Here is a 24127-nt window from a genome sequence, read left to right as displayed (position 1 = left end):
CCACCATCCCTGCCGGTGTTGGTGGGCATTGAGGAGGCTGATTTGGGCAAGTAGTTCATCCATTCCTGATGGCCTCATTCCTGTTGAAAGGCTTTTGCCCGAAATGTCGACTTTCCTGCTCCTCGGATGCTGCCTGACCTGCTGTGCTTTTCCAGCACCACTCTAATCTAGACTCTGATCTCCAGCATCTGCAGTACCCACTTTTGCCTAGTTGATTTTAACCTTACTGCGAATCCTCTTGCAAGATGCCCACCTTGAAGAAATTCTCCTCCTCTCTCTACAAGGATTTCAGTGAACCTCTTTCTCACTGCAACCCCCAGGTCAGGCCTCATTCCTGATTAAGGGCTTTTGCCTGAAAAGTCGATTTTCCTGCTCCTCGGATGCTGCCTGGACCTGCTAAGATTTTCCAGTGCCACTCTAATCTCGACTCCGATCTCCAGCATCTGCAATCCTCACTTTTGTTAAGTAGTTCATCCAGTCAGTGCCCACTCAAGGGTTCCATTTGGTCTTGACACCTGTGTCTCCAAGCCCGTGAGGAAAATCCTAATCCCTGTTTTGATCAACAGGTCAGTGTCTCCACAATAAACACACTTTGTAAATACAAAACTAAAGCTGAACAGGGGCTCCAATGTAGGGGCTAATTGTCTGATTGCTTAAAATATTAGTTTTATTTAATAACAGGAACGAGAAAAAGAACAAAATATGGCCTGCGTAAAGGTGAAGATTATTGAAGACTGCAAACCTGGCAAAATGTCCAAACAGCAGTGTGTGCAGCTTGTCAAGCAAGGTGAGTGATAAGCACAACCGGCCAGTTGTCATCTGGGTAACTCAGTAAGTCAGATAATTGATGATGCACAAGCAGAGTGTTGCAAACATAAGGCTGTGTGAAACTGTCTACTGCTGTGGAGAAAGCAGATAGATGAGACTTAAATAAGGATCAATACTAGTCACTCTCTGTATTGTTTACCTTTTTGTAGGTTATTATTTTATTAAAAATAAGAGCTTTTCAGATTCATCTCAGCTAAAACTCCAATATGGAATCCTCTCCCGCTTCAATTTGAATACGAAGCATTTTTTATTGGAAGAAAATGCACAGCTACCTAAAAATCATACCGCACAGAAACAGGCCCTTCGGCCCACTATGTCTATGCTGACCAACAAACACCAAGTTACTCTCAACCGCTTTACCTGCACTTGTTCCATAGCCTGTTATTCCCTGGTATGTTAAATACTCATCCAGAGGTTTCTTAAATGTTGCATGGGTACCTGCCTCCACCATCCTTTCAGGCATTAACATAAATTTACCATCCTCTGGTGGTTTATTTTCTCAATCTCCTCTGAACTACTAGTTCTGCACTTTAAACTTAAGTCCTCTGGTCTTCAACACATTGACCATTGGGCATACATTCTCATGATCTACTCTTGACTACACCTCTTAAAGGCACTATATAAATGCAGGTTAAGGTTCTCAATGCCACGTTCCTGTTTGTGAATATTTATCTGAAAACAGGACGACTGGGCAGCAAAATCCATCTTCACCTTCTTGAAGCCTTTCATTTGCATGTCTGCATTTTTATGCTATCACTAAAATGAATGTAACCTGACACAATCCAATGGACTTGGCATTTGCAAGGAAGATACAACATAAAAGTCGAAAGCGTGCTGTTACAGAATCTGATGAATATGTAAATAACAAGCAGCAACAGTCCCAGCACCAATCCCTGTGATAAACCACTGGTCACAGGCTTCCAAATAGGGGTTAAAGTGTAATGGTGGAAGGTTCCTGATGAAGGGCTGTTTGGATCCTGTTTGCTAACTTGCCTTGGATCCCATTGGTTTGTACCTTTTGGGCCAGCCTTCCATGTGGGACCTTGTCAAAGCCCTAACTAAAGTCCCTGTAAAACACATCAACTGCACTATCCTCATCAATATATTTAGTCACCTCTTAAAGAAAAAACTCAATTAAATTAGACAGACAGGATCTCCTTCTTAACAAATATGTGCTGACTATCCTTGATCAATCCCTGCCTTTCCAAATATTGACTAATCTTGTCCTTCAGAATTTTTTCCAATAATTTCCCTTCCACTGACATCAGATTAAATGTCCTTACCTGGCCAATGCCTTCTGTTCTCTTTGAACAAAGGAACCGCATTAACTATCCTTTCATCGTCTGGCACTTTGCCTGTGACGTATTAAATATATCTGCTAGGGTCTAGAATCTCCTCCCTTGCTCTAAGTCACCACAGATACCAGTGCCTATTTTTTCAAAGAATACCAATGATTGACATAATAGATTAGAAATTGTAATGTAGTCTGCAGTTGTGCAGATGTCTTTCAGTCCTGTTTGTTTGTGTTTTATTTGGAAAGAAAAATGCTCAAAGTTCCACATAGACACAAATGAATTGATGGACATTCGTCTAATGGAATATGTTGTTAAAAAGGAACATTACTTTGGCACTGGCTTCATCACTACATAGACTGAAGTAAGTTGAGTGGTTTATAGGTACATTTTGGACTCAGCTTGTTGCCTTTATAGGTGTGATTCTACGCCAGATTTGCAACTAATTTATTCTTGGAATAATGTTTACATATAGTCAAGCAAGCACTGTGACCCTTTAGCAATGAATCATGATAAAGTTTTCATACATTTTGTTTGACTAGACATGACTAAATATATCTTACACAACTTTCATGCAAGTAAAGTTCTTAGTTCCTGCAAGATATGTTATTTCTAATGGAAATGTGCATTTACTTTGTTAGAAAGATTAAATGAAGAACATTTTTTCACTCACCAGGTCAGTGGCCCAGGAATGCATCTCTATCCTGTGGTAAAGCATCCCGTCTACAAGTTAATTTAGGTAATAAAAGATTAAATTTGGCAACAACTAGGTGTTTTAAAATATTCATCAGATCCTATAACAGCACACTTTTGACTTTTATATAGTACCTTTCTTGCAAATGCCAAGTCCATTGGATTGTGTCATGGTACATTCATTTCAGTGATAGCATAAAAGTGCAGAAATGCAAATAAAGTCATAGAGATGTACAGCATGGAAACACATCCTTTGGTCCAACCCGTCCATGCCGTCCAGATATCCCAACCCAATCTGGTCCCACCTGCCCATATCCCTCCAAATCCTTCCTATTCATATACCCATCCAAATGCCTCTTAAATGTTGCAATTGTACCAGCCTCCACCACATCCTCTGGCAGCTCATTCCACACACGTACCACCCTCTGCAAGAAAAAGTTCCTCTTAGGTCTCTTTTATATCTTTCCCCTCTCACACTAAACCTATGCCCTCTAGTTCTGGACTCCCCGACCCCAGAGAAAAGACTTTGTCTATTTATCCTCTCCATGCCCCTCATAATTTTGTAAACCTCTATAAGGTCACCCCTCAGCCTCCAACACTCCAGGGAAAACAGCCCCAGTCTGTTCAGCCTCTTCCTGTAGCTCAAATCCTCCAACCCTGGCAACATGCTTGTAAATCTTTTCTGAACACTTTCAAGTTTCACAACATCTTTCCTTTAGAAAGGAGGCCAGAATTGCACGCAATATTCCAACAGTGGCCTAACCAATGTCCTGTACAGCCGCAACATGACCTCCCAACTCCTGTACTCAATACTCTGACCAATAAAGGAAAGCATACCAAACACCGCCTTCACTATCCTATCTACCTGCAACTCCACTTGCAAGGAGCTATGAACCTGCACTCCAAGGTCTCTTGGTTCAGCAACACTCCCTACACCATTAAGTGTGTAAGTCCTGTTAAGATTTGCTTTCCCAAAATGCAGCACCTCGCATTTATCTGAATTAAACTCCATCTGCCACTTCTCAGCCCATTGGACCATCTGGTCAAGATTCTGTTGTAATCGGAGGTAACCCTCTTCATTGTCCACTACAGCTCCAATTTTGGTGTCATCTGCAAACTTACTAACTGTACCTCTTAAGCTCGCATCCAAATCATTTATGTAAATGACAAGAAGTAGAGGGCCCAGCACCGATCCTTGTGGCACTCCACTGGTCACAGGCCTCCAAGTCTGAAAAACAACACTCCACCACCACCCTCTGTCTTCTACTTTTGAGTCAGTTCTGTATCCACATGGCTAGTTCTCCCTTTATTCTGTGAGATCGAACCTTGCTAATCAGTCTCCCGTGGGGAACATTGTCGAACGCCTTACTGAAGTCCATACAGATCACATCTACTGCTCTGCCCTCATCAATCTTCTTTGTTACTTCTTCAAACAACTCAATCAAGTTTGTAAGACATGATTTCCCACACACAAAGCCATGTTGACTATCCCGAATCAGTCCTTGCCTTTCCAAATACATGTACATCCTGTCCCTCAGGATTCCCTCCAACAACTTGCCCACCACCGAGGTCAGGCTCACTGGTCTATAGTTCCCTGGCTTGTCCTTACCACCCTTCTTAAACAGTGGCACCACGTTTGCCAACCTCCAATCAACCTCATGATTTAGAAAGTTAAAGTCTCCCATAACAACTACCCTGTTATTCTTATTCCTATCAAGAATTATCTTTGCTATCCTTTCCACTACATCTCTGGAACTATTCTGAAGCCTACAGTTTCCTGTTTCTAACCTCAGCCCATACTACATCAGTAGATGAGTTCTCAAATGTTCTTTCTGCAACCGTAACATCCTTGACTAACAATGTCACACTGCTCCATCTGTTACCATCTCCTCTGTTTTTACTGAAACATTTAAATCCTGGAACCTGCAATAACCATTCCTGTCCCTGCTCTATCCATGTTTCCAAAATGGCCACAACGTCGAAGACCCATGTACCAACCCATGCTGCAAGTTCACCCACTTTATTCCCGATGCTCCTGGCGTTGAAGTAAAAACACTTCAAACCACCTTCCTACTTGCCTGTGCACTCTTGTGACCTTAAAACCTCACTTCTGACCTCATTGCTCTCAACCTCCTGGATGCTGGACCTACAATTTAGGTTCCCATCTCCCTGCTGAGTTAGTTTAAAGCCTCCTGAAGAGCATTAGCAAATTCCGCCCCCCCAGGATTCTTGCCTAATACCGTCAAAATTGGCCTTTCTCCAATTTAGGACTTCAACTTTTAGATCTGGTCTATCCCTTTCCATCACTATTTTAAAATGAATGGCATTATGGTCGCTGGCCCCAAAGTGCTCCCCCACTGACACCTCAGTCACCTTCCCTGCCTTATTTCCCAAGAGTAGGTCAAGTTTTGTACCTTATCTAGTAGGTACTTCCACATACTGAATCAGAAAATTGTCTTGTACTCACTTAACAAATTCCTCTCCATCTAAACCTTTAACACTATGGCAGTCCCAGTCGATGTTTGGAAAGTTAAAATCCCCTACCATAACTACCCAATTATTCTTACAGATAGCTGAGATCTCCTTACAAGTTTGTTTCTCAATTTCTTTCTGACTATTAGGGGGTCTATAATCCAATCTCTATAAGGTGATCATCCCTTTCTTATTTCTCAGTTCCACCCAAATAACTTCCCTGGATGTATTTCTGGGAATATCCTCCCTCAGCACAACTATAATGCTATCCCTTATCAAAAATGCCACTCCCCCTCCTCTCTTGCCTCCCTTTCTATCCTTCCTGCCACATTTGTATCCTGGAACATTAAGCTGCCAGTCCAGCCCATCCCTGAGCCATCATTCCGTAATTGCTATGATATCCCAGTCCCATGTTCCTAACCATGCCCTGAGTTGATCTGCCTTCCCTGTTCGGCCCCTTGCATTGAAATAAATGCAGTTTAATTTATTAGTCCTATCTTGTCCCTGCCTGCCCTGACTGTTTGACTCACTTCTGTTCTCAGCTGTACCCGTCTCAGATCGGTCTCTTTCCTCACTATCTCCCTGGGTACCCCCACACCCTCCCACCTTATTAGTTTAAATCCTCCCGAGCAGCTTTAGCAAATTTCCCAGCCAGTATATTAGTCCCCTTCCAATTTAGGTGCAATCCATCCTTCTTGTACAGGTCACTTCTACCCCAAAAGAGATTCCAATGATCCAAAAATGTGAATCCTTCTCCCATACACCAGCTCCTCAGCCATGCATTCATCTGCTATATCCTCCTATTCCTGCCCTCACTAGCTCGTAGCACTGGGAATAATCCAGATATTACTACCCTTGAGGACCTCCTTTTTAAATTTCTCCCTAACTCTCTGTAATCTCCCTTCAGAATCTCAACGTTTTCCCTTCCAATGTCGTTCGTTCCAATGTGGACAATGACCTCCTCTGGCCCCTCTCCCCCGTGAGAACATTCTGCACCCTCTCTGAGACATCCTTGATCCTGGCACCAGGGAAAAGCTTTAAGAAGGTGAAGGTAGATTTTGCTGCCCAGTAGGTCCTGTTTTTGGATAAATATTCACAAACAAGAACTTGGCATTGAGAACCTTAACCAGCATTTATATAGTGCCTTTAAAATAGTAAACCATCCCATGGTGTTTCACAGGAGCATTGTCAAGTAGAATATGACACCAAGACACACAGGGTATTGGAACAGGTGGAGAAAAGTTAGGTTTTAAAGGAGAGAGACAGAGACAGAGATAGAGATAGAGAGACAGAGACAATTGGTGACGTTTAGAGAGAGAATCCAAGAGAAGATGGTTTAGGTTGCTGAAGGTACACCTGTCAAATGGAATGAAGAGGGTAATGCGATATGCCCTGAATTCTGCCCGAGTTGCCTCGCTTGGTAGCTAAATGTTAAAAGGCAACCAGAATTGATTTGCTGATAAGGCAGTTAAAATATTTATACTTGTAAATCATGGCAAGAGTTTACATACTGGTTCTTCAGATCTCAGGGAAGTGTTAAGAATGTCAGGTTTAATAAATGGTTCTCACTTAAACTATCTATGTAATCCTAAACGAGAACTGATCTGTGGGTTTAGATTTTGGTTATTAACATTTCCGCTTGGATACATGAACCACATGAATCACATTGGCATAGAGATGGGCTATGAGACAGGAAGAAGTCATAGCAAGCCATTGTAGTATTGATTTACAGAGTAAAGGAGGTATAGGAGTCTTCAGTGCTCTGGGAGAGGGAGAAGAGAGTTAAGAGGAAGCCACATCTGCAATTCACAAACCCTGAATTTATTATTCACCACACAGAATATGTGTAGGAGCTTACAACTGTGGTTGAACAGAGAGAAGTTCATGAAGAATTAAATGAGATAACTTTGGGTAAACTAGGAAGAGGAATCTTGAGGGTAACCTTCAACGTGAAATTCCCTTCAGAAATTAGATAGGAAGGGAGAAAGGAAGCAGTCAGAAGGAATTGAGAGCAACTTCACCTTGGTTCCAAAAGGGTTAAGGTATCTGCTTAAGAAACTGAAATAAAACAACAGTGAGAGATTTACAGTTATTTCAAAAGTTAGATGTGGGGAACTCTTCTGTAATGGGCAATGTTGTTTTTCATTTATTTTGTTATGGAAAAATCTTAAAACTTGATAACCTGTCAATGAGATTCTTTACTTAAGTGACTGGAAATTCAAATATCATTTAATGAACTATTGGTCCTGAGTAATTATGATAATGGGAAAAGATTAGCAATGGGTTATATTTTATTCTGTCCCTTACATCAACACTATATTCTCCTTCAGCCAGTCCAAAGCTATTCCCTGCTCTAATTGGTTGATTCCTTTTCATTTTTTGAGGAGGTTGTGGAAATCCATACCCTCCCGTGTTCAAACATTGTATCCTGCAGTTCTCTCAAAAGCACAACAAAATCAGGCACTGACTCAGTTATGCCAAAGTTTGGAATCACATCTGCAACCTGCTGTCAGAATGAGTACAGCATTGCCCGAGGAATCCAAGCTGAAGCCATAAATTAGTTCAGTCTGGCTCTGCAGCAGGAGAGAATTGTAACCTTATTCAGGCAGCAGTCCGTGCTTGCATCAATAACTGCGCATATATCTTTAAATAATAAAAGGAAATATTTTTAAAAATTCAATCTTGGTATCTGGGTGTCTCTGTTGAGGCCAATATTTGTTGCCCATCCCTAATTGCTCTTAAAATGCTGATCTGCCTGGTTAAGGGAGGGAGATCCAGCATTTTGACACAATGTCAGCGAAGAAATGGTGATATATTTCCAGATCAAGGTAGTGATCAAGTTGGCTTAGAGAGTAAGTTGCACTGATATGTTCCAATGCATCTGCTGCCCTTGTCCTTGTAGCTGATAAAGTTTGCAGGTATGGAAGGTACTATGTAATGGGTATTTGAGAGTTGTTGTAATGCTTAGATGGTATGCACTGCTGCCATTCTACATTGGTGGTAGAGAGATTGAATGATGAAGGTGCTACATAGAGTGCCAAGCAAGTGGCTGCTTTGTCCTGGGCGATTTGATGTTCTTGGGTATTGAAACTGTATGCATTCAGGACATCCAATTAATTAGTATGATTGATGAAGTGGGGGGAAGGATGGTGATTGGAATAGGCATTAAATTGGCATAGGTTAGGATAGCCCATAGGATGGGCAGAGGGCATTAGTTTGCATAGGTGAGGCATGAATGGGAATGATGGCTGGTGGAGGGTTGCATATATTTTCCCTTCGGAGAGATACAATGCCCATTTCTAATCTCATCCTTTCGGATTGTGAAGAGTTATGTTTGTGTGTAAAATGTGCATAAATGTGTTAGGACTTGCAAAGTTCTCAAAATTTTCCAGAAAATAATGTGTTGTCAATGATAGTCTGGCACTCTTGAATACTTTGTGCTATGTAAAACTATTTTAGAATTTGAACTGCGTGACTGATTTTCCCAAACTACCAATCTCCCAAGGTTAAAAATCACACAACACCAGGTTATAGTCCAACAGGTTTAATTGGAAGTATACGAGCTTTTGGAGCGTCGCTCCTTCATCAAGTGATAGTGTTGGACTATAACCTGGTGTTATATGATTTTTAATTTTATACACCCCAGTCCAACACCGGCATCTCAAAATCAATCTCCCAAGGGAGGGCCTATTGAGGGATAACTCCACTTGCTTATTGAATGGATATGTATTCTGGAATAAAGTTGTTGAGGTTTTGTAGGACTACTGCAAAACTGAGTACAGTTCTGTATGCCCAGTTATAGAAAGGATATTCTCAAGCTGGAGAGGGTTCAGAAGAGATTTACCAGGATGTTACCAGGTGTGTAAAGCTTGAGTTATAAAGAAAGACTGGAAAGGTTGGCACATTTTTCACTGGAGCCTAGGAGGTTGACAAGTGACCTGATAGAAATTTATAAAATAATGAGAGGTATAGATAAAGTTATTGGTAATTGTCTTTTTCTGAAGGTGGGGGATTTCAAGACAAGGGGGCACATTTTTAAGGTGAGAGGAGAGAGATTAAAGAAAGCCATGAGGCAAATTTTTTTATACAGATGGTGGTCTGCATGCGGAAAGACCGTCCTAAGGAAGTGGTGGATGTGGGTGCACTTATAACATTTAAAAAAACAGTTGGATGGATAGGAAAAGTTTAGATGGATATGGGCCAGGAGCATGCAGGTGGGACTAGTTTAGTTTGGGATTATGTTCGGTATGGACTGGTTGAACTGAACGGTTGGTTTCTGTAATGTCTGACTCTATGACTTATGTAATCCTTTGTTTACATAGGGATATGTTGGCTGTATTGGATGTTTGGTTAGTATCAGATTTGAGGGTTTTTTTTCCAAAAAGGACATAACCAATTGATTAACAATAATCTCTGTCATTATGCCTCTTGATTAATATTAATGCTGGATAAAAGGTAAATTGGCAGGAAGAGGGAAGGGCAAAGAATTTTTGGTGGAAGATGTGAGTTAGTATTGCATTGATATAAGGGCTATAAAGGACCAAGGTGACAGTTTGGATGTATGAGATATGAGGAACCATGGGAGATGGGTGTAGGTTGGCTTAGGGGCCTTGGAAATTGGTGGATGGGTGTGAAAGGGGCCAGGGAGGATGCACAGATTGGGAGGTATGAGGGGTCTTGGGGGTTCAGAGGGGTGGGGTTATACAGTAGTTCTCCCACAATGTATGTTTATTAAACACAATTTGTCTGTAACGCGATTTGTGAATTGCCGACTTTTTTTAATAAAGCAAACTCCGATTTGCTGTTATGCGATTCTCATCTCTGTCACTAGGTGTCACGGTGTGCGGAGGACTGGATGCCATGTCAGCGTCACGTGATCACGTGCGCTTTCTCATGATGAGCTTCGTGGAAGGTATTGTGACGTGTTTGTGCTAGTGGACTTGGAAAAGCATCATGAAATGTCTCTACAGCCTGAAGACAAGAAGCTGGGAGTAATCTATTAATTTAAAACCTTAAAGAGTTGAGATAAGAGTGAAATTTCACTGGAATTGACTGACAGTCAAACTCATGACCAGTGTCCAGTCCATTGTAGCTGATGGAGCTGGCTTCAAAAAGAACACACTCATTTGTCAACGGTTTGCCAATTGAATCTCAAGGATCTGGAGAATTACAGTTAGCTTTATTGTCACATGTGCACACGTGTACAGTGAAAAGTTTACAAGTCGCCACTTACAGTACCAAGGTACAGATTCTTAAGAATAAATTAGAAAAATAAAGAAATAAAAAGTCCAGCATTACAGACCTTCATGCCATTTAGGTAGAAAAGTGTAAACTCATAGGAATAAATTATGAAAAATAAAGAAATAATAAGTTCAAAATAATATCATCATTCTTCATCAAAGTTCAATCTTTCATCGGCATGGACCAGTTTAGGCCAAACCACCCTGACTCTGTGCTGTAGGACTCTATGACTCTATGCGTAGTCTTTCCAACCTAGTCCACGTTGGCACCTATGCTCTACTTTTAAGATTATGTTTCTTGTTCTGGATTTACCCTCCAAATAACTGGCCGCTGTGTATCTACCCTACATAATCTGAACCTCGTTTTGATCAAATCATCCTTCAGCCTTATGAAACAAATGATTGCATTCATGTAACTTGTCTTCAACATTTTATCTCTTGAGTGCTGGCACAATTCAGGTGAATCTGCAATCCAGTTTTTCTACTGCTCCTTGATGCCATACTAGGTCAAATGTTGCCTTGACCTCAAGGGTTGTCACTCTCACCTCATCTCTGGAATTCAGCTCTTTTGTCCATGTGTGAACCAAGGCTGTAATGAGGTCAAGAGCTGAGTGGCCCTGGCAGAACCCAAACAGCGCTTCACTGAGCAGGTACTGCTTGATAGCACTGCTAATGACACCTTCTGACACTTTACTGATGATCAAAAGTTGATTAATGGAGTGGTAATTGGCCAAGTTGGATTTGTCCAGCTTTTTGTGTATAAGGTGTACCCATCTACGTTGTTGAGTAGATGCCAGTGTTGTAGCTATATGGTAAAGCTTGGCTAGGGATCTGGCAAGGTCTGGAGCACAAGTCTTCGCTACTATTGCTAGGATGTTGTTAGGCCCCATGGCCTTTGCAACACCCGGTGCCTCCAACTGCATGAATGCAAAAGCCGTATGAATCCTCTTTGATTCTCCAATGCTGCCGTCAGACCTAAAAAAAAATGCATATACACAAAGTACACAGTTTAACTTTGTCTCTATTAGTATTTTTGTCTTTAGTTGATAGCTTATTGCCGATCACAAATTCAGAATAGGATTCATTTATTTTAATTACACAAATAAAATAACAGCATAAAATAAAATATTTTGGTGAGTGGCTTAATTTTCTCCTCTTTGCAAGTGAGAATGAGCAGCAGGTTAAAAAAAAAGTCACAGGACAGGTCAAAGTGGTTCTTAGTCGTTGTGTTTCACCCATGGCCTTCAAATGGTCAGAGTTCTGAAAGATCACACAGGATTTAATTTTACATAGTCTCTAAACCCTGTTTACTGCTCTGTAAATCCTCATTTATGGGTAGTTTGCAGTGGATGTGTGATTGAGTAGTTAGGATTTATTATTGAAAAACATTTATACTTGTCCCTTTGAACTTCCTTGGATTCACTGAATGCCTATTAGCCATTTTATCAGTGAGACAGAAATTGCTGTTCTAAATATGTCTGTATTGTAGGTCTGTGCAGATTTAACCGAATTGAACAATACAGTTAACATGGTGGCCAATTCTTCCCTTTCTTAAATTACCATACTGGTGAACCTCTGTTGAACTCAATCAGGAAAAAAAACAGGAAGACATCTGCTTTGTTACTGGGGGTTATTAAAGTAATTATATTTTATAAGGCTGTTACAGTGCATAAATAAGGCCTACTTTGGGCTTTGATACTATAAGGCAAAGTGCCTAATAAATATGGCAGCAAAGGGATGTAAAAGGTTCAGTAGTTAGAGCTGATGTCATGCAGGGACTCACTCAGCTACACTTCCAGCTGGCAGCAGGCACAGGTCACTAGAGTTGTACAATGTGGTAGGCACGGCATTTTTATTAATCATGATGTAGTGTTGCTAATTCCTTTAATCTGGGTTTTACTTAGATTTGCAACCCACAGCCTTGGTATTGAATTACTTTGATCAAAGCAAAAGCTTTGGTGGCCTGTGAAAGCTATTTTTTTTTGAAGACACGATAATGTAAGGCCTCAGACTTACATCTAACATTTGTTACTACTGGAAGGCAGGGAAATGCGTTTGTATAAATGGGAAGGCCATTTAATATAATACAAATGGGAAATACTGCTAAGTATTTCCCCTTTCTCTTTAAATGAGTAAAATTCCTAGTGTTGTTTATTTTCATAAGTAGAGAGTGATCTGTGTTAAAATCTTTCAGACGTTTACATCAAACTTTCAGCACTTTCATAGTTTCACATGCGTGCAGTTGTCTAGCTGGCAATTGCCTGCTATGGGAGGTTCATGGCTGAAGGACCCAAAAAGTATTTTACAAATATAGCAATTGTGGCTCTGATAACTATGAGGGATAGAACATGAAATGAAAGACGTAGAACGCCTTTTTAACTGCGACATTTTATAGAAAACCTTAGTTTGTTTTAATCAGCCTTGGTAATTTTGATTTGAACAAAATTATCTTATCCCTTCTATTTAAATTACTTCACTGTTTTGGAATGAAAGCAGTATGAAACTCTGAACACTTAGCACTGGTGCCGTGCTGCTTTACAACCTCCTTCCAGTCCCTGTAATACATCTGATCGGGTTCTGGAAAGAACAGCAATAAAGGCCAATTTACAGTCTTTTAAAATAAACTTTACACCCAGTACAATTTTAGAAGTAATATGCTTTAAGTAGTTAGAGGATGGCTAGTGACCCAACTAGTAATCTACGCTTCAGCTAACCCTCAAAAACTTTCTGTTTTTATAAGTTTCTTAGGTAAGTTTGCAACTTGTGTTTGAGACCCTGCCGAGAAAAACATTTATTTGTGTCGCAATATCACTATTTGTGCGCGCATTACATGTATGATCTCATTGAAATATGTAAGGTTCTGGGGGGGCTTGACAGAATGGTTGCTAAAAGGCTGTTTCCCCTCAGCTGGAGAGTCTGGAACGAGGGAGCTTATTCTGTGGCGATGCAGTTGATCATTTAGAACTGAAATGAAGAATTGTTTCCATTTAAAGCTTTGTGAGTCCTTAGAATCCTCTACCCTGGCGGGTTATGGATGTTCAGTGGTTGAGTTGTACTCAACAATGAGAGTTACAGTCAAGGCTAAGATTGATAGATACTTCAGACTCTACAGGAATGAAAGGGGATATAAAAAGCTGTTGGCATGGTCAAAGACCAGCCATGATGGTAATGAATGACAGAGTAAGCAAGCAGGCCGAAAGGTTTACTTCTACTCCCATTTCTTCTGTTTATTTTTGTCATAATGTGTAAACTTAAATGCCTATGTTTTGAAATAGGGCCAAATTAGGTTTCAAATTAGTGTCTTGTATTCAGCTTATTCTAAAGAATTTTGCTTATTATGACATCAATTGAAGCCACTAAGTCAGTTTACAGAAAGATGGGGTAAGGAAGCATTGTATGATGGGATGCAGTTGAAAATGCAAGAAAACAAACTGGCAGATAGCACAGGAGTATGTATTCAGCACTGAGCCCACTACCGTCTCACCCACTCCATCCTGTTCTGCACGATGTAGGTGAGAGCAATAGTGTGGGAATTGCAAACAAGGACACCCCACCTTAGGCCTCTTGAAGCACTTACCTGCTCAATTAAGTAAGGCAGGTAACCACCAGAATGGACCGGAAAGTGTTGGACAGTGGCGGATGGGGCAAAATGCAAAAGCCACTTTTGAAGCTATTTCTCTGAAACAATAGGAGGTGGGTGAACGAGGAGGGAATCATTCAAAATTTCTCCCTGGCAATCCCTTACAATCCAGGTGGAGGGACAGATAATACACTGGGAAAGGGCTAACCAGGTCAAGGGCCTGATAGTATGCTGGGAAAGGGCTATACAAGCTGAGGGTCTGATAATACACTGGGAAAGGGCTAACCAGGCTGATCTGTCAGGCAGTGTGACTATTAAGTTCTGGTTTTGCTGTCTCCATTGTCACATAAGATTGGTCAGTAGCACAAGAGAGGGATGTTTCAGGTCCACTGAAGATCGGGAGTCAGACCCTCGGCCTGGTTAGCCCTTTCCCAGTGTATTATCAGAACCTCGGCCTGGTTAGCCCTTTCTGGTGAATTATCGGAACCTCGTCCTGCTTAGTCCTTTCCCAGTGTATTATCAGACGCTCCGCCTGTATAGCACTTTTCCAGTGTATTATAAGACCCTCGGCCTGGTTAGTCCTTTCTCGGTGTATTTAGATTAGATTAGATTACTTACAGTGTGGAAACAGGCCCTTCAGCCCAACAAGTCCACACTGACCCGCCGAAGCGCAACCCACCCGGACCCATTCCCCTACAGTTAACCCCTTCACCTAACACTAGAGGCAATGAAGCATGGCCAAATCACCTAACCTGCACACTTTTTGGACTGTGGGAGGAAGCCGGAGCACCTGGAGGAAACCCACGCAGATATGGGGAGAATGTGCAAACTCCACACAGAGTCGCCTGAGGTGGGAACCGAACCCAGGTGTCTGGTGCTGTGAGGCAGCAGTGCCCTTTCCCAGTGTATTATCAGACCCTTGGCCTGGTTAGCCCTTTCCCAGTGTATTGTCAGACCCTTACACTGGGAAAGGGCTAACCAGGCCAAGGGTCTGATAATACACTGGAAAAGGGCTAACCAGGCCAAGGGTCTGACAATACACTGGGAAAGGGCTAACCAGGCCAAGGGTCTGATAATACACTGGGAAAGGGCTAACCAGGCCATTATCAGACCCTCGGCTTGGTTAGTCCTTTCTCGATATATTGTCAGATCCTTGGCCTGATTAGTTCTTTCTTGGTGTATTATCAGACCCTCGGCCTGGTTAGCCCTTTCCCAGTGTATTTTCAGACCCTCGGCCTGGTTAGTCCTTTCTCGGTGTATTGTCAGACCCTCAGCTTGGTTAGCCCTTTCCCAGTGTAATATCAGACCCTCCACCTGGTTGGCCCTTTTCCAGTGTATTATCAGACCCTCCGCCTGGTTGGCCCTTTTTCAGTGTATTATCAGACCCTCGGCCTGGTTGGCCCTTTTCCAGTGTATTATCAGTCCCTCCACCTGGTTAGCCCATTCCCAGTGTATTATCAGTCCCTCCGCCTGGTTAGCCCTTTCCCAGTGTATTGTCAGACCCTCGGCCTTGTTAGCCCTTGATGTTTTATCAGACCCTCGGCCTGGTTAGCCCTTTCACCAATGTATTATCTGACCCTCAGTCTGGTTAGCCCTTTCCCAGTGTATTGTCAGACCCTCGGCCTGGTTAGCCCTTTCCTGGTGTTTTATCAGACCCTCAGTCTGGTTAGCCCTTTCCCAGTCTTTTATCAGACTCTCGGCCTGGTTGGTCCTTTCCCAGTCTACTATCAGACCCTTGGCCTGGTTAGTCCTTTCCCAGTGTATTATCAGACCCTCGGCCTGTTTAGTCCTTTCCCAGTATATTAACAGACCCTCACACTAGAAAAGTAATTAACTGACGGAAGGTCTGTTGAGACCAAGGATACTACCAGATCCACCAACATACAGCAACTTGTTGCACAAAGTATCATGGAGATTAACGGAGTAGTGGCAATTAATGATGGACTTTTGTTCATTTTCCTCCCACAGCTATTATGAAATACCCTTCCTTTTTTTCCCCAGAGTATTCACCTGCAATTTGCTAACAAAATAGCAGTAATGTGAATTGTAATCAGGATGTATTCTGTACAAATGCTGCAGCAATTCAGGCAAGAGTCAGGAATGTGATTCAGCAGGGAAATCCAAAATCTGTTCTGGATATATCACTCAGTCATTAGCTTTATGAAAGTGCCACCACGCTGTCTAACCCATCATTGAAATGCATAGGGTGTTGTGTGAAATTGCTACAATTGTGTAGTTTGCGATCTAAACTTGCCACAGAGTGTTAGAAAATAAAACAGGAAGGGTCCTTCTGAGGAAGGGTCACTGGACCCTAAAAGTCTGCTGTCTCTGCACAGATAATGCCAAACCTGCTGAGTTCTTCCAGTAATTTCTGCTTTTGTTTCAATTTTTAGCATCCACAGTTTTTTTTGTTTTTGTTGCACAGAAAGTTAGAACTGGACTGAATTGACTTAAGAACAATACAACACAGGAACAGGCCCTTCGGCCCTCCAAGCCTGAGCTGACGCATTTTGCCCTTCCATGCTAAAACTGTCTTCACTTACAGGATCCGTATCCCTCTATTTCTTTCCTATTCATGTATTCGTCCAGATGCTTCTTGAATGCTGCTATTATGTTTGCTTCCACCTCCTCTGGCAGTGCTTTCTATGTGTCTGTTTTGGAGCCATTTAACTTCTAAGCATATTTAATTAAGCCCAGAGTTACTGTCGGAGATAATAACATGCTAGTTGTTAATTACTTGCAATCAAACGCTCTGGCACTGAAAATGATATGTAATGTTTCCTTCAGGATTAAATTGCTACCCGATATTTTAAAATTGAAATGCAAAATTTTTTTTTAATTCTCTGTCTCTCTTTCTTCTACCTTAATCTAGTCTTCTTATTGTCCTCTCACTATTTCTCCTCCTGTACCTGATTTTGTATTGAATTCGCCAAATCTAATTTGCATTTCCTTCATGGTCTGATAACTTCACACTCTATTAATCTCTTTGCCTCAGGGGCTAGACAGTTACTCACCCTGTTAATTCATGTTGCCAATGTCCAGTTTCTTTTGCTGTGTGGGTATCAGCTTTCACATTTAGTAACTCGTTATGTGAAGTATCTTCAAGATCAAACAGGAAAGGAAAAGACTAACTAATGGCAGACTCCATTAGATTCATTCCTATAGTAATTTATGGCCAATACCTTTGGAACAGATTGAACAATTCATACTGTAGATGGACACCTAACAATATCTGCCTTTTCACTTGAGATGCCCCTTCAAATTTCAGCCCACAAAGTATAAGAAATTGGCCAAGAGAAAACCCTTCTCAACCACTGAAATTTAAGGATTGTGAAACAAACCCAGGGAGGTTTGAGAACAAAGCTGATTTTAAAAAGAATCAGTTCAATGTCAAATAAGCTGCTGAAACAAAGGTATAATTTTATACTTGGGATCTCTCCTGAAATTTTCAAAGGAAAGGAAATACTTGTATTTATGTGACCGATTTTCGGGTCACTCGTTGTTTCAAAGTGCTTTATAGTCATGAAGGACATTGTTGTAATGTTGAAATGTTTCATCCATAATTTGATAGCTCTGACAGTGCAGCGCTCCATCCGCATTGCATTGGATTGTCAGCTTGATTTTTTTTTGCTTAAACTCTGAAATTTAACCCAGAAACCTCTGAGTGAGAAGTAAGCGCTACCAACAAACCAAGAAAGTAGGAAGGACAAGATTCCATTCATTTAATAGCTTATTTTTAATGCTAGAAATTGTTTGACGTGAATAACACTTCTCCTAGCATTAAAAGGGTCTTGACACAAGTAATGACTATAATTAATTTGGAGTTGAGTGAATGGGCAATTAATATAGTAAATGCATTCTAAATGAGTACAAACAATACTAAGCTGGGTGGCAGTGTGTGCTGTGAGGAGGATGCTCAGAGGCTGTAGGATGGTTTGAACAGGCTGGCTGAGCAGACAAATTCTTGCAATACACTGCGGATAAATGTGCGGTTATCCACTTTAGTGGCAAAGCCAGGAAGGCAGATTATGGTCTGAATGGTGGCAGTTTAAGAAAGGGTGAGGTGCAATGAGACCTGGGTGTCATGGTGGAACAGTTGCTGAAGGTTGGCATGCAAATACAGCAGGCAGTGAGGAAAGGTAATAGCATGCTGGCCTTCATAGTGAGAGGATTTGACTATAGGAGTAGCGATGACTTGCTGCAGTTATACAGGGCCCTTAGTGAGGCCACATCATGAGTCCTGTGTGCAGTTTTGGTCCCCTAGTCTGAGGAAGGTCATTCTTGCTTTTGAGGGAGTCCAGCGAAGGTTCACCAGACTGATTCCCGGGATGGCAGGACTGACGTACGAGGAAGGACTGGATCGACTGGGCTCTGGGATTCACTGGAATTTAGAAGAATGAGGGAGACGTCTCTTAAAACATATAAAATCCTGATGGGACTGGACATGTCAGATGTGGGAAGAATGTTCCTGATGTTGGGGAAGTCCAGAGCTTAGGGGGGTCACGGTCTAAGAATAAGGGGTGAGCCATTCAGGACTGAAATGAAGAAGAATTTCTTCACCCAGAGAGTTATGAACCTGTGGAATTCTCTCCCACAGGAAGCTGATGGGGCCAGTTCATTCGATATATTTGAGTGGGAGCTGGGCCTGGCCCTTACAGCTAAAGGGATCAAAGGGTATGGGGACAAAGCTGGAGTGGGATACTGAGAGTGCACTATTCGTATTGAATAGTGGAGTAGGCTTAAAGGGCCAAATGGCCTACTCCTGCACCTAGTTTCTAAACTTCTATGTTAACTGAAAGAAAGCTAAAGGTGGGATGCCATTTTATCAAAGCAAACAGACAACAGTGCAAAGTTGATAGCAACTTTTGGATTTTCACATTTAACTTTACCTGTCAGAGTTACCTATATCATTGACCCACTAATAATGGCAAGCACCAAAAAAAATCTTCCCACTGAGTATACGGCAAACTCAAAGACTGCTCTCTGGTTATTTTCTTTGCAAATTCTCTGCCTGAAGGCAAATCCAACCCACAGTGCCATGACCTCCGTTATAGGCAAGGTAGTGGGGAAGATTCTGAATCCACTGCAGCTGAAGTAGGGAGTGAACCCTTTGCTGTTCGCACCAATTTGATCCAAACTGGTCAGCTAGCCATCTCCCCAAGGAGTCTGAGTGGCAACATGCACTTTTATATAAATGCATGTTTAGTCTGGAGCATCGGTAGGGGCGCCAATTTCTTTCTATTATATGGCTGAGTAGCAGGCCATTGACGTATGTTGAAAGAATTTACAAGTTGATTGTAAATGTATTTTTTGGCCATTGAGTCCTGGAACGAGACTTGAACTTCTGAGCTTCTGCTTAGAGGCAGGGATTCTTATCACTGCACCACAAGTTCTCTGGCTACTTTAGCTATTATTAAAAGTTAGTTTTCAGTCACAATCATTTTCATTAGAGGGCTGGAAGCCTTGGCACAAGCTATAAACAACTAATCGTATTTATCAATTTTAATACACAATTGGAAATCTGAATATATAACTCCATGCTGGGAACTACACTTTGGTTTATCTTTTCAGAAAATTGTTCTCGGGCTGTGCACAAGGTGTTTAAACCCTACGTACATGTATGGAAGATATTATTAGTCAAATTTTTATTACAGGGAAAGGTTACTCATTTCCTTACACATTTGTAAAGTCTCGTTGTTCAACCATCGAGTTATAAAATCATAGAGATATACAGTATGGAGACAGACCCTTCAGTCCAACTTGTCTATGCCGGCCAGGTAATCTAAATTAATCTAATCCCGTTTGCCAGCATTTGGTCCATATCCTCTTAAACCCTTCCTATTCATATACTCATCCAGGTGCCTTTTAAATGTTGTAATTGTACCAGCCTCCACCACTTCCTCTGGCAGCTCATTCCATACATGCACCACCCTCTGCATGAAAAAATCACCCCTTAAGGTCCTTCTTAAATCTTTCCCCTCTCACCCTAAACCTATGCCCTCTAATCTTGGACTCCCCTACCATAGGGTAGAGACCCCATCTATTTACCCTATCCATGCCCCTCATGATTGTATATACCTCTATAAGGTCACCCCTCAGCCTCTGACGCTCCAGGGAAAACAGCCCCTACCTATTCAGCCTCTACTTATAACTCAAATCCTCCAACCCTGGCAATATCTTTGTAAATTTTTTTCAACTCTTTCAGGTTTCACAACGGCCTTCCTATAGCAGGGAGATCAGAATTGCATGCAGTATTCCAATAGTGGCCTAACCAATGTCCTGTGCAGCCGCAGCATGACCTCCCAACTCCTATCCTCAATGCACTGACTAATGAAGGCAAGCATATCAAACGTCGTCCTCATCATCCTACCTACCTGTGACTCCACTTTCAAGGAACCATGAATCTGCACTCCAAGGTCTCACCTTTCAACAGTGGGTCAAAAAATTCTTTTGTAGAAAATATTTCTTGATGAAACTATGGAGGGCCAGATTAGCCTTCAGGTAGGCCTTCCAGATACAACATTGCACAGAAACTAATTCCATCAGTCAGAACAAAAACAATGAGAGAAGCATTTCTAAATATTTCTCTGTTCCATAGACAGACCTATCAAATACACATGACCAAAAACCACTGGCTGGAAATTTCTTCAGAGGCAGAATAATTGCAGATGCTGGAATCCAATGTAGACAAGCAGTGGGCTGGAAGAATTAAAAAGTTTACAACATTGGTGTTATGGATAAATCCTGTATGATTAATGAATCTATATTTTGAACTAATATAGCCTCTGAGACAGTACAGAAGACTCAGTTTAGTAAATTATGCTAAGAGACATTACTGAATAACAAAGATATTCAATAATCTTTATGCTCGCATTTGTTTAAAATTTGTTCAAAATTCTTAGCTCTGTGGCTCAGTGGTTAGCACTGCTGCCTCACAGCAGCAGGGGACTGGGTTCGACTGTCTGTGTGGCATTTGCATGTTCTCCCTGTGTCTGTGCGGGTTTCCTCCAGGTGCTCTGCTTTCCTCCCACAGTCCAAAAATGTGCATGTTAGGTGGGTTGGCCATGGTATCTAGGGATGTGCAAGGTAGGTGGATTAGCTATGGGAAATGCAGGATTACAGGCTTGAGTAAGGGGGTGGGTCTGGGTGGGATGCTCTTCGGAGGGTCAGTGTGGACTCGATGGGCCAAGTGGTCTGCTGCCCCACTGTAGGGATTCTATAATTGTAACCTTCCCAAAGATAAACACAAAGATGATCCACAACTCAATATGCCTCCAAATTTGAAGGATAAAACATTTGCGTAAACTGTGAACATTTGTCTTTCTTACATTTGGAAATCCTTTTACATTTTTAACATTGTCTTTTAAAACTAAAATCGTGAATTTTAGGTGCAAGGAAATAGGATATACTTAATTATGCTTCTGCCCTAATTTGTTTTTCTAAGTTAAATGAATGTAGCTGCACACTGAATATCGGGTTCAAAGGTCGATGAAGAATCAAAGAGAACAATTTAATGGGATAAAATGTGAAATATCCAGAATGTGCCCTTTTTTGTTTAATCTACTGGGTGGCGCTGTTGACACATCACTTGAGCAGCAATCATCAGTTTGTTGGAGGCAGCATTTACACGATCGGTTTCCTTAAGTTTCCTTTCACCAGCAACTGGCAAAAGATGATCTGAAAGTCTGGTCTTTGACTCTATCAACAAAATTTATTCATTGTTTAAGGCACTGACATTTTTAACTGATCAACCCAAGCCCCATTTCAGAGGATTTAAACGTGATTTGCTTCTGAAGTCAAAGTTCAGTCTGCCTAAATATCAGCTGTCGGCAGCTGGAAGGCATTAAGGTGGCATTTACTGTTTTAAAGAAATATAAGATTAAGACAAGGGGTAGTTACTGGGTTGGCAAGTCCATTAGCATACAGCAAGGAAATGAAATCATGAAGGGGGAAGACACTGGCATGAAGAAGGTGAACACGTAAAAGCAAGATGGAAGTTGTATTGTGAAGTGCTGATTTTAGATATTGAGTATCTGTTCTACCCAGAAACGTAATGATTCCTGCTGGTACTATTTCTAGAAAGTTTTAGAATGAGATTCACATGTAAGCTGTATTTCCATTACCATAAATCACAACCTAAGCATTTCCAGATTTTGGAGAGCAGCAACAGTTTAGATTAATGGGTTAAAACAAAGTTCATATAAATTATAGGCTAGGCAATATCTCCGTTTTTACTTAATATTCTGATATTATTTCCGAAGCTTTGGTTCACATTTATAGTGTTCTAAAAATGACTGCCATTAAAAAAAAATCATTACTAATAGCTCTACTTCAATTAATTACTGAGAGTATAATGTGAACTTGCACAGGATTTAACATAAACTTATTTAATGCAATAATACTTATTGAATGCCACCAATTATCTAAGAATGTAAACATTCATACATGCTAAACTTAGTCTTAATGGATTAAACAGGAAAAGAAACTTTTTAGTCCAATGGTTGTGTAAATTGTGTAATTTGCAGTTGAACTAAAACATCTATCCAGTTAAAATATGTTAGCCACTTCTGAGAGTTTAACAGATGCAAAAAAAAATGTCATTAGATTCCCTACAGTATAGAAACAACCCCTTCGGCCCAACAAGTCCACACCGACCCTCCAAAGAGTAGCCCACCCAGACCCATGCCCCTACCTATATTTGCCCCGATTTGGCAATTTACCATGGCCACTTCACCTAACCTGCACATCTTTTGGATTGTGGGAGGAAACTGGAGCACCCGGAGGAAACCCACGCAGACACGGGGAGAATGTGCAAACTCCACACAGACAGTTGCCCGAGGTGGGAATTGAACCCGGGTCACTGGTGCTGTCAGGCAACAATGCTAACCACTGAGCCATCATGCTGTAAATGGGTTTCAGTTTTGATTTAATCTTTTTTAATCTTGCTATGTTTTTGATTCTTGTTTTAGCAGTGAGAAGTCCAGCTAAGGCTGGTGGCTTAGAATACTAAATTTCTTACTGTGTATTATCACCAAGTTTGAAGTGAATAGGACAAGTGAGATCAATAAGGAGGCAGAGTTGGGTGGCGTTGAGCATATTGCAAATCTGGGAGAATTTATCTGAAAAAAAGCAATGAGTACTTATTTCATTAAAGAAATAGATTTAGCAATTGTTTCAATCTCGTTTCAAGAACACCTGAAATCTATTTGAATTTAGGTGCTGTTAAGGACACAACAATGTTTCTCAAGTGAGATTTTAACAAGGTGTTATACAAGTATTTGGCATCAAAATGTAAATATCTTGATTTCTGACGTTTGTACACAATTAATATATTTGGTATACATTCCTGTATAGGCTATTTCAACAAAGACACTGAAAATTAGTGCATTGGAAACAAATGTGATTTTTAGATGCACTGTTCCCAATCTTTTGTTTTGTTGTGAGCATGTAATAACCAAATTTATGTTTGAAAATTTCAGCTTATTCAAAAATTACCCAAGGTTCTCAAATGTTATAATTATATTTTGACCCCATCCTGAAATATTAATATTTAAGCAATTGTGGCTGGAAGTCTAATTAACTTTTAATCATGGAGGATAAGTCAAGCTCCATTTTTCTTTAAGTGCACACTTGCTCCAAAATGAGTTTGTGGATCAGTATTGCAGAATGAATAATGTCCACCTCAGCAACACGATAATAGCAGCCGAATAAGACAATTGTGAATAAGACCTATCCTATTGTGGTTATAAAGCATATGAATAAGAAACCTGAGTAATCATTAATGTGCCTGAATCCTAAGAAGTACCCTGTTTTGAAACCAATTCTATTTTTTGGTAGATTTCATTGGAAAACTACTGTTGAAATTTATCCACTCGTTATTTAGTTGGAAATAAAATGTTGTGCACAAGGCAGGAAATCTCTCGTGCTGCTTTTATGCTGAGTGGCAAGTTAAAAATCATGTCCACCAAGTTACAGTTTTGATCCTTTTTCTCTGCCATTATTTTGGGTCAGGAAATGGTGTG

At 41.0% G+C, this 24127-nt stretch overlaps 1 long non-coding RNA gene across 4 annotated transcripts in view; it reads right to left on the bottom strand.

Moving 5' to 3' along the window:
* Positions 1-479: 479 nt before the first annotated feature.
* Positions 480-24127, bottom strand: part of LOC122562731 — an 84817-nt gene continuing 61169 nt past the window's right edge. For 2 of the 4 annotated variants that reach the window (XR_006315400.1, XR_006315399.1), the window contains one exon: positions 11216-11500. This is a non-coding gene — a long non-coding RNA (uncharacterized LOC122562731). Of the gene's footprint in view, positions 901-11215; positions 11501-16797; positions 17205-24127 lie in introns of those variants that run through there. The other 2 variants (XR_006315402.1, XR_006315401.1) reach the window with 2 other exon arrangements.

This window comes from Chiloscyllium plagiosum, chromosome 25, assembly GCF_004010195.1.
Source record: "Chiloscyllium plagiosum isolate BGI_BamShark_2017 chromosome 25, ASM401019v2, whole genome shotgun sequence".
NCBI lineage: Eukaryota > Metazoa > Chordata > Chondrichthyes > Orectolobiformes > Hemiscylliidae > Chiloscyllium > Chiloscyllium plagiosum.
This window is presented reverse-complemented; position numbering and strand designations above follow the sequence as displayed.